We start from the raw sequence: 17,898 nt of genomic DNA on the forward strand, positions 1-17,898 counted from the left end.
TAACACAAACCGCATCTTGTTCTAATATTGCGCTGAGTCCTATGCACAGTTATTATGAGACCACACCACATTTTACAGAGGGTTTACACACGTATCAGATCAAAACACATTACCTCTAATTGCTCGCAGGGGAGCTTCCAGCAGTTTTCCCGTTGGGACCCTATGGAGTTCACAACTGCGGGGCTTGTTTTGCTGAGTGGGGGAACAGCACCTATACGTACCATATAAATGCACTTTATATAGTCCCTTATCTAGACAGTCACTTCTCATCTGTGGCCTGCACTGGGACGGCAGCGCTGTGTGAATCCTCAGAGACCTGCTGGGCCAAATCAATAGAAGCCAGCAGCTGCTTTCTACAGTACATGCCACCATTTTACTGGCTGCCACCCAGCGCACACAGAGGAGCAGCTAGTGCGCGGGGAAAGCAGTGCAGCATGGGTAGGCCCGCTCCGCAATTGGCCACAACAACAGAGCCGCTTGTGTGTGTGTGTGTGTGTGCGCTTGGCAGGCAATTTGGTGAAGCGACTTAATGTATGCTGGGTGTGCGGTTGTGTGTCTCGCGTGTGAATTGGCCCGCCCCGTTTGGGAGAGCAACCTTTTCATAAGCGCCTTTGCGATGTGGATGTGTTTGTGAGAGGGTGCCAGTCCTGGAGTTGGCTGTTGAATGCCAATCAGAGAAGAAGAGATGTTTTATGGCAATGCTCGTTTAGATGATTGGTGTATTTCATGTGGATGTAGTAGGTTTGGCAACAGTATTAAACAGAAACAGACACTGCTTGATATTGAAACTAGAATTGAAGCTAGAAGTTAGTATCGATACTAAAAAAGGCACATTCACAGGACGGAAATGAACCTTTTCGGAATAGATTTCAGACAGGGTATTCCACAAAATAAGCTTTGCCAAAATTTTCTCAAGAAACATGAGGAAATATGCCAGTTTTTGTAGATTTTATGAATATACATTGTTATTTGTTGAATCTTTTGTGATGGGAGAACAGCGCGAGGGACATGTGTGTTTGGGGTTTACCGATTTGGCGGAACCTTCTACACGCAACATGGTAACGCCGCACTAACATTAAACTTTCATACTGTCCTAGACTCCTGTTTTAGGATGATGTCGAGCTGCATCAGAACAAGTATAAGACGCATAGAGTTGTATACGCCCTTGAAATACTACGGAACCTACTGGACGACTGAGGGATTACACAGATATAAGGACACATGGAAATAGAAAAGAAAGCACCGTATTTTCCGGACTATAAGTTGCACTTTTTTCATAGTTTGGCCACGGGTGCGACTTATACTCAGATGCGATTTATATGTGAAATATGTTTTTTTTCTTCAATATTATGCATTTTTCAGCTGGTGCGACTTATACTCCAGTGCGACTTATACTCCGAAAAATACAGTACTACGACTTAATGTTGAAAATCACACTCTACTCTCTAAAGAAAATGTGTTTTTATTTTCTTCGTGGTCTCGGGATCAGTACTGAATGTCAAGTTTTTATTTTAGTATCGAAATCAAGTTCCAAGGATTGAGGTAAACCAGCTAGTTTCAACGATCTTATTTCTATATTATACACATTGAAAATAGAACGTGAAAGTGTTATGTCTATGTGCCGTGTATATGCTTCCATAACTCACATCTGAATGAGTCGGTTACACGGATTTTCTTCATGTTCCAGTGATTATTATGATCTAGTTCTGAGCTGCACTATCACATGGCCATACTAGACCACTCTATATAGACACACTCAGGCAGCGTGAGGGTCAAGGGTCGCCAGAGCTGTGCCGAAAGAAGCGTCAATCTGCGCTGCGACTGCGTTCTAAACCTGTATAAAAACAACACCACAGCGACTACGACTGAGGACCAATTAAAAGTAAATAATGATGTATTTTTGATGACCACAGGCTCATTAATAAGCTCTGTGTGTTTTTAGAAAATGCCTGGTACAAAACAATACTTAGTTTCTATGTGCACCATGTGGCTATTTAAATGTGAACAAAAAGAGGAAGGATTTCTGGTTAACTCTGCAGTACAACCTCATCATCTTTATATTCTCATTTATGATTAGTAAAAAAGGGATTTTATATTTACAATTATTTTGTATTTTATCACAATTTTCGATGATATAGTGAACGTCCAGTACAGAATGTGTTCAGACAAATTTACATAAACGTTGGATCGCAGTGTGACTCTGAAGTGCTGTACGTTTGCAATTTGTTTTCTCCCCGACAAAACCCACAATGTCGATGAAACGTTCTGCACCGACAAAGACGCCTACGAAGGTTTGAAGTTTGTGTTTAAACGAGAGAGAAATGTGAGAAAATGTTAACGCCTGTGTGAGAAAAGTGTATAAAGTGTGTGGTGAGGGGTTTTACAGAAAAACATGTAAAAAATAAAGCTGATACTTTGCGGATTTCGCCTATTGAGGGTTATTTTTAGAACGTAACCCCCGCGATAAACGAGGGACCACTGTAAGTCAATTTTGCCTTAAAAGGTCCTATATTAAGGTAAACTGAGTCTTGTGAGGTTTAAGCCATGTTAGAATGTTGTTACCTCCTCAAAAACATACCTGGAGTGTGTGTTTTGTTTCATTCTTTATACATCTCCAAAGCTCAAAATGCTCTGTTCCACCTTGTGATGTCATGAAGCGATAGTTTTCAAGTTAACAGCTCCTTTTACCTTTTGTTCAGAAGAGATTGAAAATCCCAGGACTGAAACGATCCAAATGATTCTAGAAATGAAGGTGTGTGGAGTTTGAAAACACAGTGGAGCACTTCCTGTATCACCACATGATGACATCACAAGGTGGAACAGAGTGTTTTTTGACTAAGAGAAGAGCCTAAATATGCAGGTTTGTGTGTTAAACATGTGTGAATGAAACAAAACACAATTCTGAGCATGTTTTTGATGAGATAACATTATAGCAGAAATAAAAAAACAGAGAAATATAATATAATGTCATGCAATACTTTTACATTTTTAAGTGTCTGTCTCTAAAGTCTGAACTATGCTCCAAACCGCGAGCTTTGACTGAATGTTTGGCTCTATACCTTTCGCTTTTAAACACCCCAGCATCCAACTGACACCCAGATTAAAATTTGATTAAAACTGGATTAAAATTATCTTCCTAAATCCAAGGAACGAACATTATTGAACCACTGTTGTTTGTGTATCAGGTGCATATTTACAGAGCGATGGAACAATCAGCTGGGCGTAATCTAATTGCTAACGCGCGCGCATTAGCTCAAAGTTTAAGATATAGACGCTGAAAAGATCCCCACACGTTTTATCGATATCCAAGTCGAGACAGAGGCCAAGAACTGTCTGTAACTCTAGAAGACAACCTTGTTATTCTCAATAAAGCCATTACAGAAGGCTCTTATGAAAGGAGCAGAGCCGAGCGGCAGTTTGTTAGGTGTCTCTGCTATGGTGGGTTCGGGAGGATGCGTGGGGGAAAGTGATGCTCTATCTCCACGCAGGGATGTATTAAATGACTGCTCTAATTTAATACGGAGATACTGAGAGACCTGCTAAGGCACTTCCTGCATCTTAGCCTGTCCAGGAACGCAGTAGTTAGGCTGTGCTGACTGAGTACGGCTCTGTGGATACATTAGAGCGAGAGAGGAGGAAGTCGTTTCGTCGTGCGCGTGTGCGAGGTGAAGAATGGACACGGGGTAATGAGGCAGAGACAAGGTGGTGATTTGTTTTAAGCTAGCATGCTGTTAAGTCACATCGTGCTAATGTTCAGATTATGTTGATGGCGTCTCGTTCCCCAAAGGAAGGAATCAAATTTGCATATTTTTAGAAAACCTGTAGGTCTCAAGTATAATGAAACATGCATAAATGATTACATGTTGGGAAAAAAAAAGCGATATAAGAGACAGAAACATTAGATTTATGTTCGTGTTTATATGACTGTACCGCAGCTTTGTGTCGTTCCACCTTTGGACAGTCTGTAAGTGAAGGAACGTGTTGTCGGACTCTGTGAAGTCACACGTTCAATCAAAGGCTTTAAGAGCAGCTAAAGCGAAAACATTCGTCTCTTAGATCCTACGCGTAGACTTCATATATATAAATGAACATAGCTAACATGCTAGCTGCTACATTAGCTGTACTTTCTATTGAAAAACTGCTGTCAGGCTCGTCATTTTGGTCTTAAAATGTTCGTATTAACCAACTCGACATGATCTTGGTATTTTTATTTCGCTGTTGTCTCTGCGAATCAAGACATGAATATTAATAACAGACAAATCGGGCGCTGTCTTTCCCCAAAGGCGCTCCCGCTAGCGTTAGCAACAAGTTTGATTGACAGAGTTGCCAAGCGTCTGCTCCCTGCTAAACCAGTGGTGCAGACGGAAAAGGGCATTATCTCCAACAGCCTCGCTCCTGATTGGCTCTTTGGTTGCTATGATACTTGTGGTTCGAATTGCAAATATGGAAATCGTCTCCAAATTCGCCGCTATAACCGCTAGCCTCGATGAGCTTCATTTGACTGGAGCTGAACGCAGTCTATGGTCCTACGCTCCAATAGTTCTTGCTTTGTATGAATGTGTGTGGTAGAATGCATGTGTTTTATATCTATTTCTGTGTATTTTTTTTTTTTGTTTCAACCCATCGTCATTTGTCTGAAAGATTTCTGAGTTATAAACTTCTATATTAAGTAGTGGGAGGAGTGTGCCAATAAAATAACATAATAAAATTGTCACATTGGCCCAGAAGTGGACTCCTAGAGGCCTGCTTGAACATAATTTTTAAGTGAGTGTGAAAATATTATAGCGTTCTGGCGTAAGGAGACACGCCGAATTTCTCCTGGTTGTTTATTTCTTCTGAGCGGAAGAGCGACTGTCGGCCGTAACCCACGCCAAAACAAGAGCAGTCTCAACTCACCAGAGCCGGTCTCCAAATCAGACCAGGAACTGACGAATAAAACCTTCATTTTAACTTGTCGGCATAGCAACCGAGCGCCACACAAAAGCAGTTACGTTAACAACAATTGTGGGTCATAATAAAATAATTCATAAGTTTCAAACCAGTGGACATCTTAAATCCTTCAGCGTTTGTGTCAAAATAAACCGTGACAAGTGAATATGTATGATCCATTTTCTTTTTCATTTCAATAGCCGTACAGTATTCCCAGTGCGTATGACAGCCCGGGAGTCATCATGTCTTATGAGGACAGGGCATTGCGAATTATTTCAAACGCTCTATTTGTAAAGAGATTACGCTGACACACACACACACACACACGCACAACCTTCAACCTCATTGGAGCTGCGTTACTAGAGTTGTCATTCTCCAAAAGCGTTTTACAATCAGGAAAGGCACACACCATCACACAGTTTAATCCCAGGTGCCTCGGGGAGCCTCAGGAAATGGGAATGCTGCAGACTAATTCCTGAACATAAGCAAGGAGGGATGGATTTGTGTTGGATGCAGAGCCCCCCTAGAGAGAATAAATGATGAAACAACAACAGGATGTGGGATAATGAACGCAGGGACAATGGCTGTAGAAAAAACATGGATTGAATTGAAAAATCAAATAATCAAAGCTCATTAATTACACTACGAGAGACAAACACAGCTAATCCGTTTGGCTATATCAAGAAGACTGGGGTAGCCATTTTGAGGAACGCACTTGGACCAAGCAGCAGGGCCTTAGCCAAGACAGCGGAGGTAAAGACTCCCATAGAGGATAGTAAAGCAAACACTCAAGTCGCATAATGGACTGGAAAATTCCCCGCTATAGCCCCAATCCTCCTCCGTGAATCGTTCATAAAAATGTCTGGCTCGCGTGCTCAGCTCCTGATTGATATAACATAATAGTGATTCATATTAGGTTGACATGAAAGACGTGGGCTTTTATTGTTCTCAACACCTGGCGGTTGGCAGCGTTTAACCGGGGAAAGATCGGCTGGCGTGAAAGAACTATACACAAGCAAAAACGCACACATCCGAAAAGGTTAGTAACGCTACTGTAAGGAGAGGAGACAAAAAAAAAAGCTGTGCCTCGATGTTTGATTGACAGGTGGAGTTGGAGCGGTTGCCAATGGAGCAGGCGGAGGGAACATATGGATTAGGGACAGAACATGAATAGATTTTGTCATTTTAGAAGTTCGCGGGTGAAACCGGAATCGTTTTGGATCTACAGCATAAAAGAAAGTACTAAAACGACAATACCTCAGACAGATCAGTTACAAAGGCTCGGGATAAGACGCAGAAAATCGTGTCTGGAATCTCGTCTCGCATAGGTTGAACTGCGTGATTGACAGCGCGGAATGCAGTGTAAACATTTAAGCGAGGTGTGAAAAACATGTTTTTGACGAGAGCGCTTAAATAAACAATCTAATTTTTAGTTTTCTTGCGGGAATTTTAAGGTCAGAATTGGGTCACGGTCCGAATGATTCATTTTGGTGTGAATCCAAAACACAGTCTAGACCTGAAAGAGGCAAGTTAATTCAAAATGTTTTTCATATTCAACGCTATTGTTCGCGTTGTTTTGTGCGAACGGTAGGATATGTACGAAACCGTGTGACGCAAATGCTTCATAATGAGGCCTCCGTGAACAAATTGTAAAGATAGAACAGGACGAAAAGTGGTGAAGAACACATGAAAATGGGAAAAAAAAGGACGGCACAGCGGGTTAGCACATAAAAAGGTGCTGAACGAGCCGGCAATCTTTTAGTGGGGTAAAAGAAAATGATGTGAAAAGTCCCTACTAACCGTGCTGCTAAGTCCCTGCCACAGATTAAACTCTAGAGGCGAAGAGGGGCAGGGCTAGACAGATGGAGGGAGGGAAAGAGAGAGAGAGAGAAAAAAACTGCATAGGGAAAATAGGGCTTTGTGGTCTGGCACCAGTGGGCTCTGTCAGGCCATCAGGGATAGAAGAAAAACGGGCAGTTGAGAGGAAGATGACAACCTCGGAATTGGCGGAAGAGTTGGGAAACGCTTTAGTCGTGAAGGCCTGCGAGTGTTTGGTCTGAGCGAGGAGGGAGGAAAACCAAATTGTTGTGGTTGAACCAGAGTATCTCCATGTGATTGGGATGGGGGTCCAAGTCTTAACCACAACCTCGCCTCTCTGCCCGTGCCCAAATCATTCTTTGCTTGTTTTGTTCCAATTAGACATACCAGTTTCCGTTCTAAAAAAAAACAAAACAAGATATACGTGGGGGGGTTTTTTGGAAATAAAGAAAGATGAGAGCGCGAGTGAATGATTTTACAAAAGTTTTATAATGTTGTGGTCATTGTAAAGACATTAGCTGTGTCCAAATGTCCAATACGGGGTGAAAAAAGTCTGATAAAACTTGATCCGTCACAAGTATTTACGGACTAAAAATAACCGTACGTGTTTTTATCAAGCTGATCTAACATAAAATATTTGTCTGAAATGAGGAAATTCTCGCTCTTTTAACAGCTCAAGCTAAGGTAAGCCGCTAATGCTAGCAACTTTACACAGCGACGGTTTATTTAAGAGCGTTTTATTCAAAATCAGAGCTTCTATCTGCTTCATTCAGTCGTGTTGTGTCCAGTTAAAGACCTGTTGCAGTTCGCTGTTGTTTTTCCAACTCTCGCAATGCATTGTGGTCGATTTTGGACAGTCTAGTGACCACTGATGGCCACTACGTTTCAAGGTGCACTGTGGAAAGTTTTGAGTGCATTACTTTTTCACCATCTGGACACCACTAAAAACTGAGTAAATAGAGCCGTAAGTAGGGAATAGTGTGGACATTCGGACACAGACATTTTCTTTTTGTTTGATTTTAACAGGTGGAAATTAGTAATAGAGCTACAACCTGCTACAGTGCATCTCTCTGGGTAAAGTCGATGCATATTGTCTCATTAAATCAATAAACTAAACTAAAGCATCTGTAAATTAACACATGCAGGATATATGGGTTTAATGCAATGCGTACAGTGACATATTCAAGTCAATTTAACTAATTAAGATAAACCAGTGTGCTAAAAATGTGCTAAAATCAGAGGAGAGTAGGCCGACTGGAGAGATGATAAATACAGTAAGTGTCAGTAACCAGAGGCGGCACCAGACGTTTGTTTGTAGGACCTACGTGGGCGCAAAGTTCTTCAATGGGGAGGGAGGCTCATTTCACATGTTAATTTAGAGCCTTTTATGGATGCAAACGCACTCCCCATCCTCTACCATGTTTGCTTCACCGTATTAAAAACCTAACATAGAACTCTTTTTGTATCATATAAATCTCTTCTGCATATTTCTGAACACTGTGGCTTCATGTCCTTGAGCAAAAAACTATTCACTAGTCCATGTTCCACCGATGCTTGAATTACAAAAAGAACATATGAAAACATTCAAGTCGTGCGGTTTAAGAGATCTGAGGTGGCGTGGCAGAAAGGCGCCGGAGAACGGAGAACCAGGAGAAGTCTGAAGTTACAGTTTTAATATCTTACCATATGTTCGGCTCCACAGGTGAAGACTTGTGCCTATTAATTACCTATTCACAGTCTGTATGTGGGTGTGATTGCATGATGGAAGATAAGAGGGGGGTTTGAAGACAAGCTTTGTGATGACAGACAATGTGCTATTGAGAGGTGTGGGAGCGTCAGGGGCTGGACAGACACACAGGCCTGGAGACACAGGTGAGAAAGATGATAGTGGGGACATGCCGCCCTCTGCGACCGGCAGGTAAATCAATAGCCGGGTTGCCTCCTCTCAGCGTCCAAACACTGCCTCCATATCTCTGTTTCCTGGAGTGAGCAGCCAGACTCTGTCCGACTGGAGCTGGAGCAGCAGCAACAGCAGCGACAGCCTCCCCTGTGCGATCTCAAGCTTGTTTTAAGTAGACTTGTCTAATACCTACTAAAGCTATACAATATTGTTATTCACATGCTAGTAACTTTACATATGTAAAATGTATATCATGTATAACTGGTTTAGTCGTGTGCAGTGACTTGATTGGGGTTTCACACAGTAGATGCCCTTGTCAACACCACAGCCCAACACCAGCAGGAACATGGAACATGCTTGTGGCTGTATCATTTATTTTCTCCTTTAGTTGGGTTGAGTTTTTCCAGACGTCCTAAGTGCATAATTTATTCACTTACACTTAGTGATGGAAAATGTAGCTGCCATTCTGTGCTCACAGCCCCTATAATCATCACCATTCACACATGCTTTTCATTCTCACAACGTGCTCTTGTCATTTTCTTACTTTCTTGAGTGCAACTAAAATGACCAGTTCATGTTTTCCAAATTGAGCCAGTGTTATCCGGGCCTGTGGGAACCGAGTCCCGGCCACTATAATTACCAAGCCAACTCATAACATCGGTGACCTCCCGGTCACCTCTCTTACTTAACCCTGCCTCACCCCAGCAGTGAAAGGGCCCTGGTCATTTCAGACAAATCTACATATAGGCACAACCTCCCTTGTATGTGAGGGATGTTAAAATGTGCTGACAAATGTGCATCCACATAGACGCACACCACCGCCGGCTCTGCAGACACTGGCATCCATCACTTCTTGTGAAACGTAATCTCTTGGAGAAGGAGAACAGCTGCAGTGGCACGCACACACACACACACACACACAGAGTCAGATCAGCTGGGTTAGGTATTTATTCTTCCACAGAATGGCATGTGACAAGGCACCTCTGACCCAGGAGTAGCAGGCTTTGGTCATAAAACAGGTTGCAAACCACTTGCCTAATGTGAACTGAAAGAAACACAAAACTAAGCTCTCATTCAAGTTGAGTCTGCGCGCCCCCCCACGGCTTCATCCTCAGATGACTGAAAGTGAGAGTGAACTATCCGTCCAGACTATGCAGCGGTGTAAAGCATATGTGTGTTACTTTTTGTTACACTTAACACTTTTTTGTTCATGACACACCTGTGTTAGCCTAGAACTTTCATCTTCACTATTCACAACATGCACAAGTAAAAGCAGGTCCTGCTCTAGAGGCTTCAGCCAACACCTGACAGTGCACAATATCACTTTCCCCTAAAAAAAAGAAAATAAAAGTCATTTATCAGTGAGGACAGCGGCGCTCTCCACTTCCTCTCGTCTCGTGTCAATAAACGACACCTTTTTTGCTGTAATAGAAGTTGCATGATTGATTTGCTGGTCATTACTGCTGCCATACATTGTCTGGACAATCCTGCTGACACACATAATGCCACACTGAACCCACTGTTGCACAAGTGGCTTAAGGGGAAATGCAATTGTCATGAATCAAAATGGCACCAGACGTATATCCTAGACCATAATTACTACATCGTAATAAGACTGGAATGCAATTAATGGCCATCAAGCACAAAAGAATGTGTCTATAAACTACACGAGTAAAGCATGTTCGCAGAGTCAAATCCACAGGCACAAAATCAACCCTCTAATCCACTGTAGCAAAGTACTCGTGCCATTTTGCATAATATCCCAGCCAGGACATTGTACAAAAATGCTGTCGTTTATGACCAAGCTATAAAATAACAATTCCATCAGTGTTTGTGGCTCTATCGTGAGAAAATACCTCTGAGCATAATTGGAAAGGGAGAATACCGAACCTCTAGGCAGCGGCAGGAGAACCGAGCGCGTTAAAGCCTCCTTAATCTCCCATCAGCATTAAAACCCTGATTTAAAGACAGAAAAGAATCGTAATCTACAGTTTATTTGGCAACGCAGCAGTGGCGTTGATTCGGGCCAAGATGAGGATTTAAGCGGCGCATTTTTTTTTTTAAGCAACATGACAATTTAGTAACGTAACCTGTGTAGTTTACGCGCAACATCTGAAGAAAACGAGCACAAGGGAAGCTTTAAGAACACGCTACATGCCTGTCATATGTTTCCATCACTCTGAAAAAGCATGCCCACGCGCGCCATCCTGCACATCACCGCTGGAATAAGTTGCATCGTTCACGTGAGGAGAGGTGACAACTACGAAGCAAAGCGAAAAGACACGCTGGCTCACCATATCAGCGTCCCACGAGCCGGGGTCTTTGTTGTGGGCTTAAAAAAAACCACACACACACAAAAACTCGCAGATTGGATCGAACCAGGCTCTTTTCACAGTCTCCGTTTGCCTCAATGTGCATAACATCCACCGAGTCTGCGGCCGCTCTGCCCAAATAATCCCCACACCGCGCGTCTGCGTCTCCCTCCTCTCTCTTGCTCTCTCCTTCTCTCTCGCTCCAATAATTTCCTCCAACCTACGCCGCTGCTGCGTGAGAGTGTGTGTGTGTACAGGAGAGTGTCCGTGTGGGTGTGTGTCTGTGTGCATCTGTGTGTGTGGGTGTGTGTGTGTCTGTGTGTGTGTGTGTGTGCAGGAGTGTAGAGGCTAAATCCCCTGTGTGGTGATGTGGAGTGAAGTTGGCAGATTTTAAAGATGCAGATGCCGCGCGTAAAAGCCGTCGTGGCCTCGTTGTTTCGACTCACATTCGACTAATTTTACAACCAAGAGCACGATTCTTTTTTATTATCATTATTATTATCATTATTATTACGTAGGACGCGCACAAAATCACCAATGACGCGCCCTGGAGAAAAAAATAATCAAGTTTTAAAGACCAAACGTGTGGATTTTACGCACGCAGCGCCTGTGTTCAAACGGAAGTAGCAGTCCAGAAAAGTGAGAGTTTGAAAGTTTCGGGGGGTTTTCTGTTTACATGTTCACGCTCACTGAAGCTGCTGGCGTGCAAAGTGTACACAGAAATAGTCCAGATGTTTGTGTTTGGATCGCTCAGGGCGTAAAACGTGATCAAACCAAGAAGCATATGCGCAAATATCCACGGAAGTCCACAGAGCAGGGCCTGGATACTTCTGAACAAGTGACAGCAACTTTTATGTTAACAATAACCATGTACTTTATGCTAAATTATATCTAATGGATGTATTAGCTCATCTGAATATGAACAACATGTGCAACTTGTCCAAATAACTACTGTTTTAACTGCCTAGTGTGGAAGAAGTCGACATTTTGAGGGTTTTATGTTCTAGCTGACACCAAAACACCAAAGATATGACATATATTTTAATCCTGAACACTTGAACACACAGAGATGTTTTAATTTCCTTTTATCATTATTATATTACGATTATAGGTTGTAGTATACCCCATTTTATCCTCTCAAATCAATAATCAACCATAGAAAGAGAGTGTTTTGATAATCATTCAAACATCCTCCTTAAACTGAAGCTTCCCAGAGAAAAAAACTGCTTAAATTGGATATTTTATTTTACATTACACGCGTCACGTTGCTAAGAATAAATAAAAAAAAAGGGGGTGTGTTCTGTTCGCTCTAGGACTGTAATGACCGTGCCCACGTATCTTCTTTAAACGTACAGACAATAGACAGATAATAGACGCTGCCAGTTTTAATTTTGACTTTAAATCGCTGCCAAAGCCTTGCTAAAAATAAGTTTGGCTGTTCGATTCCAGCTCCCACAGATGAACGCTGTCGTTGTGTCCTTGGGCGTAAACGTTTAACCCGTGTCTGCGTACGCCGGCGTTTGAATACGTGTGCGAACGTGCGAGTGGTTCCTTGTTGTAAAGTGCGTTAACTGCCTTGAAGATGGAAAACGTGACCATTAGCATTTACCAAAGCTACCAGATATGAAATCCAGAATGCCAAATACGAGATTTATGGACGTGTAACAAAGTTAGCCGGTGTAAAAGAGGATGAGGAAGAGGAGGCGGAAGGCGGTTAATGCTGAGGGAGTGAACTAAGAGCTGCTGCTAAGTGATACGACGACTTTTGATTTTTTTCTTTTTGAGTCCCACAGAAAAAAAAGCAGAGAGAGTCAGATAGTGCGTGCTGACCTAGAACGCCAAACATAATCAGCAGTGCAGCAGATTCCCATCAGTGCAATGCAAATGAAACGGCATAAACGCGCTTTTGTGGACTCAAGAAACACACAACCTTGAGAGTATAATCAAAGCGTACGCACTAAGTCTGCAGTTAGCACGTAGAGACTTTTTAAAAAGATAATAAGGCACTTAACGAAGAGATAAGGGATCGGCTAAGGGAGATAAGTTTAGGACGAAAATAGAAATGCGGCGCTGCGATGGATGGTCCTCATGACAGAGCGTCGCGCTACGGAAAACTCGGCGGCGTTGAGTTACATAGCGTCACTGTTTTAGCGTGTTGAGGTAAGCCAATCTGAGCTTTTCATACGCGCAGAAGACGGCGACAATACAGCCCCACGCCACTGCACCACCGCGTTGTCAAAGTACATCAAGACTGTATGTAGCCGCTGTGGATTAAATATTCAAGAGAACTATGATAAATATGTATGGATCTATGGGTTCAGTATTCATTGGCTGTGGATGAACGCATGGCTGCACTTTGTACGGGCGAAACATGACCTCGAAAACACATATTCGCTGGGATTCGTGCGACGGAGGCAGCCATTTTCAGCGGATTTTTAGCGACGCGTGAACGGCAGTGTTAGATTGCACGTTTCCAGGCAACCGAAATTCGCTTTTGTTGTGATAGTTGCTTTTATTTCATGTTGTTCCACCCCAAAACGGTCGATCACGTATAGCAGTAACAAGATGGATCATAAAAGGAGCGTTTTTTTAAGGGAATTAGCGTTGTGAGATCACACTTATGCCTGTCAGGATAATACGTTTTGAAGCATGCAGAGAAATATTGCGATAAACGATCATATTTAACATACTTTTTGCCGCTGATTATGATTAAAATAGCGCAGAATAATCCCAGGAAAGCATTTTTAAATACACTTTATCATTAGATGTCCTGAGCTGCAGCAAATAATCAGCAAAATGTACCAATAATTAGCCATAAAAGTGACTTATTCAACCCTCTACAGCTCAAATCTTATCATATCGTACAAAAAAAAGCCCAAAACGTCTCCACTTTTGCTAAAAAAAAAAAAAAAAATAAGAAAAATACTGAGCCCCAAATACATTCTTCCATCTTCTCATATAGTGAAAGATAAATCGATATAGTAATTACTGTGACAGGCCTAATCACACCTCTGTTCTTTTGCAACATCAACATGTGTAAGTTTATTAATCACCATCTGTTAGTCCTTGTTGTTATTCTTCTAAACGCAGATTTTGTTGCCAATGGCCTATATGTGTGTGAAATGCAATATAAAAACAATCAAATCCTTGGTTCATCACTTTAAAGGTCCAATATTACGCAAAACATGTGTGAATGAAACAAAACGCAACTCCGGGTCTGTTTGCGACGAGGAAACATTATAACAACATCAGAAAACAGCGTAATCTGACCCCGTTAAAGGCTCGACTCTGCCGTACAGTGAGGCACAGAGCAATGGACCATTATAGCCCTGACATTTCAATAATTGGCTGTAATCTGCTCGCAAACGCACACACATAAACTCCACCAGTGACGATTAATCATTAATGCCACACAAACACTGTCACGTTAACTGATGTGTTCACTGGATATACAAATAATCAGCGTCACTGCTTCGAGTCGGGCGCATCCGGATTGAACGTGGACGGGTTTATTTCAAACGTCAGTTACAAGCGTCAAACGGAAATGGCAGGTTTTTAGATTTATGGAATATGAAACAAAAATAGTCACTAATTAGTAGAGATGGGACAATACACAATGCTATCGTGGATTATCGTGATTAAAAGGGTGGACAAAATTCACTCGTGGGTCATTTTTTCAAGTTAACAGCTACTTTTTACCTTTATTTCAGTAGATATTGGCAATTCCAAGGCTAAAAAGCGAAGCACTTCCTGTTTTACCACATGATATTACACAAAATTAACTCTTGTGAGCGTTAATCCATGTTAATCCACATCAAAAACATACCTAAAGTTGTATTTTATTTCATTCACACATGTTGGAGTAACTCTGCTTTATCAGTCTGTATATCTCCAAACCTCAAAATGCTCTGTTCCACCTTGTGATGTCATGAAGTTGTAGTTTTAAAGTTAACAACTCGCTTTTAGCTTTTGTTCAGTCGAGATTGTCAAATTCCACAGCTGAAATGATCCAAATGATTCAAGTGAAGGTGTACGGAGTTTAAAAACACAGCGGAGCACTTCCTGTATTACCACACGATGACATCACAAGGTGGAGCAGAGTGTTTTGAGTTTGAAGTCAGCGTAAATATGCAGGGTTTGTTTCCAGGTCTGTTTTTGATGAGTAAACAACATTATAAGTTAGCATAGCATAGCATAATACGGACCCTTTAAATATGGACTTATTCGTGATATTAAAATTATAATTATTCATATTCAGAACATTTTAAAACTGTCAGCAACTCTAATCGTTACCGTGATATAATCGTTAATCGCGACACCACGTTTCACTATCGTCCCGTGTCTGCTAATTAGTTCGCGTAAAGACAAAAGCCTGTGTGCGTGCAGCCGTGTGGATATGTGCTTACTCTGTGACGCAGCGGCACAGTCCCCACGTGTCCCACATGTGTCTATACGTCCATAAAACTCTCGTCTCCATCCAGCCACTTGCTACACATCAGCACATCATTATCTCCTCTCTTTCCATATGGCACATGCTCAGAGTTTTCCACATTCTTCAGCTGGAGAAGCAGTGTCCTCTTCGCCATTACACCTTCTCCCGCTGTAACAGAGATGGCATGTTCCTTAGCTGCACCTCCACAATTACAGCTATAATTTAATTGGGGGAGACAGTAATGCAGCTAACAGGGAGAAGAAGTCTGCAGGATGTCACGGGGAAAAGCTCCAGGTTGGTTTATTACACCTTTATGAAAGCCATATCCTTCCTGTGTGTAATCTTATATGGGTTTGAGACCAAAATAACCTACAAAAACAACCCTGTGATAATGCATAAAAAATAAAATATCACATTATTTTTTATGCTAAAACACAAATTAATATTTCATTTGTTGGAAATTTTAAATAAATTATACTAAGAGGAATTATGTGTCTGCAAACGGATCTGGAAATGTTATCTTCCCATTACCAGCTTGCTTTAAAGGTGAACTGTGTAATTCTTCCGGTAGAAGGCCGCCATCTGCTCCACACAAATGTTATTGCTTTGCCTTATGCTCCACAGTATGGCATTAAACTCATCTACATGGAGACAAGCAAGTGAGGTCACCAGGCGAAGTTACAACACAAACCTTTATGAATATGAGGAAGTTAACAGCGGATCACCACCCGACGGTGAGACAGAGCGAGGACGACACAGAGCACCCCGGTACGACGCTAACACAACGCTAGAACAGTCCTAGCACAGCACGAACACAGCACTAGCACAGTCTTAGCACAACACTAGCATAGCACTGTCCTAGCACAGCACTAGCACAGTCCTAGCACAGCACTAGCACAGAACTGGCACAGCACTAGCACAGCACTAGCACAGCACTAGCACAATACTAGCAAAGCACTAGCATAGCCCTAGCACAGCACTAGCACTCTCGAGCACAGCACTTGCACAATACTAGCACAGCACTAGCACTGTCCTAGCACAACACTAGCACAGCACTAGCATAGCCCTAGCACAGCACTAACACAGCACTAGCACAGCACTAGTACAGCACTAGCACAGCACTAGCACAGCACTAGCACAGCACTAGCATAGCCCTAGCACAGCCCTAGCACAGCACTAACATAGCACTAGCATAGCACTAGTACAGCACTAGCATAGCCCTAGCACAGCACTAACACGGCACTAGCACAGCACTAGCACAGCACTAGTACAGCACTAGTACAGCACTAGCACAGCACTAGCACAGCACTAACACAGCACTAGTACAGCCCTAGTACAGCACTAGCATAGCCCTAGCACAGCACTAACACGGCACTAGCACAGCACTAGCACAGCACTAGTACAGCACTAGTACAGCACTAGTACAGCACTAGTACAGCACTAGCACAGCACTAGCACAGCACTAACACAGCACTAGTACAGCACTAGTACAGCCCTAGTACAGCACTAGCATAGCCCTAGCACAGCACTAACACGGCACTAGTACAGCACTAGCACAGCACTAGTACAGCACTAACACAGCACTAGTACAGCACTAACACGGCACTAGCACAGCACTAGCACAGCACTAGTACAGCACTAGTACAGCACTAGTACAGCACTAGTACAGCACTAACACAGCACTAGTACAGCACTAGTACAGCACTAGTACAGCACTAGCATAGCCCTAACACGGCACTAGCATAGCACTAGTACAGCACTAAACCCCGAACTCCTCTATGGTCAGCAGTGCGACACAAATGCCCCATTGCCCCATTGCCCAAATGCCTCTTTACTGCCCCCAAACATCCCACTGATGTGAGTGTAAAGAAGCGAGGGGACGAGACAGAGCAGGCAGCAAAGTCTCCTGGACTGCAACTGGACAACAACAAGAACAACCACATCAATAAAAGATGTAATTATGTGATAAACCTTTATTTGTCCCACATTGGGGAAATTACAGTGTTGCAAACCAAAGTTCAAGAGCATGTAATCAAAATCAAGATGAAAATAGATTATACGATAAAGATTTATAGAGACATGGAAACGAGCACAACACTGAGCAGCAGAGTGAAGCTTTAAGGCTCTAAACCTTTGTCTCTAAGTGTGTTTATGAACAGAGCGGCACATGGACACAAGCAAAGAGCAGATAAATCACACCTATTCTGTTTCCTCTCAACATTTACTCACCCAGAGTTGTTTTTGGCATGTTCGAGCATATTTGAGCAATCTTTAATCATTATTTTCAAGCTGCCATATTCCTGATCAGCCTGTTTTCACCGCCACAGCACACGCCCACTACGACATACTTACGTTTTTCTCCAATTTTATTTTCATAATTGATGATACGTGCAGGATTTGGCAGCACGGTAGTGTCATTTTTGGTACAAACGAAAAAACTATCGAGCAATAATCCTATCGAGACACTGCTTCTTTGTTGTGACGACATTTACGCAGACGCCAGCTCC

The 17,898-nt window shown here is 42.5% G+C and overlaps 1 protein-coding gene across 5 annotated transcripts in view; it reads right to left on the reverse strand.

Annotated features, from left to right (window-relative positions):
- Positions 1–17,898, reverse strand: part of ptprdb (protein tyrosine phosphatase receptor type Db) — a 131,458-nt gene that overhangs the window by 96,044 nt on the left and 17,516 nt on the right. For 4 of the 5 annotated variants that reach the window (XM_055223653.1, XM_055223651.1, XM_055223649.1 and 1 more), the window contains exon 1: positions 10,942–11,135. The exons of the other annotated variant lie outside the window; for it this stretch is intronic. The gene's annotated coding sequence lies outside the window, so the exon portion shown is untranslated. Of the gene's footprint in view, positions 1–10,941; positions 11,136–17,898 lie in introns of those variants that run through there. 5 annotated transcript variants of the gene reach the window in all.

This window comes from Periophthalmus magnuspinnatus, chromosome 1, assembly GCF_009829125.3.
Source record: "Periophthalmus magnuspinnatus isolate fPerMag1 chromosome 1, fPerMag1.2.pri, whole genome shotgun sequence".
NCBI lineage: Eukaryota > Metazoa > Chordata > Actinopteri > Gobiiformes > Gobiidae > Periophthalmus > Periophthalmus magnuspinnatus.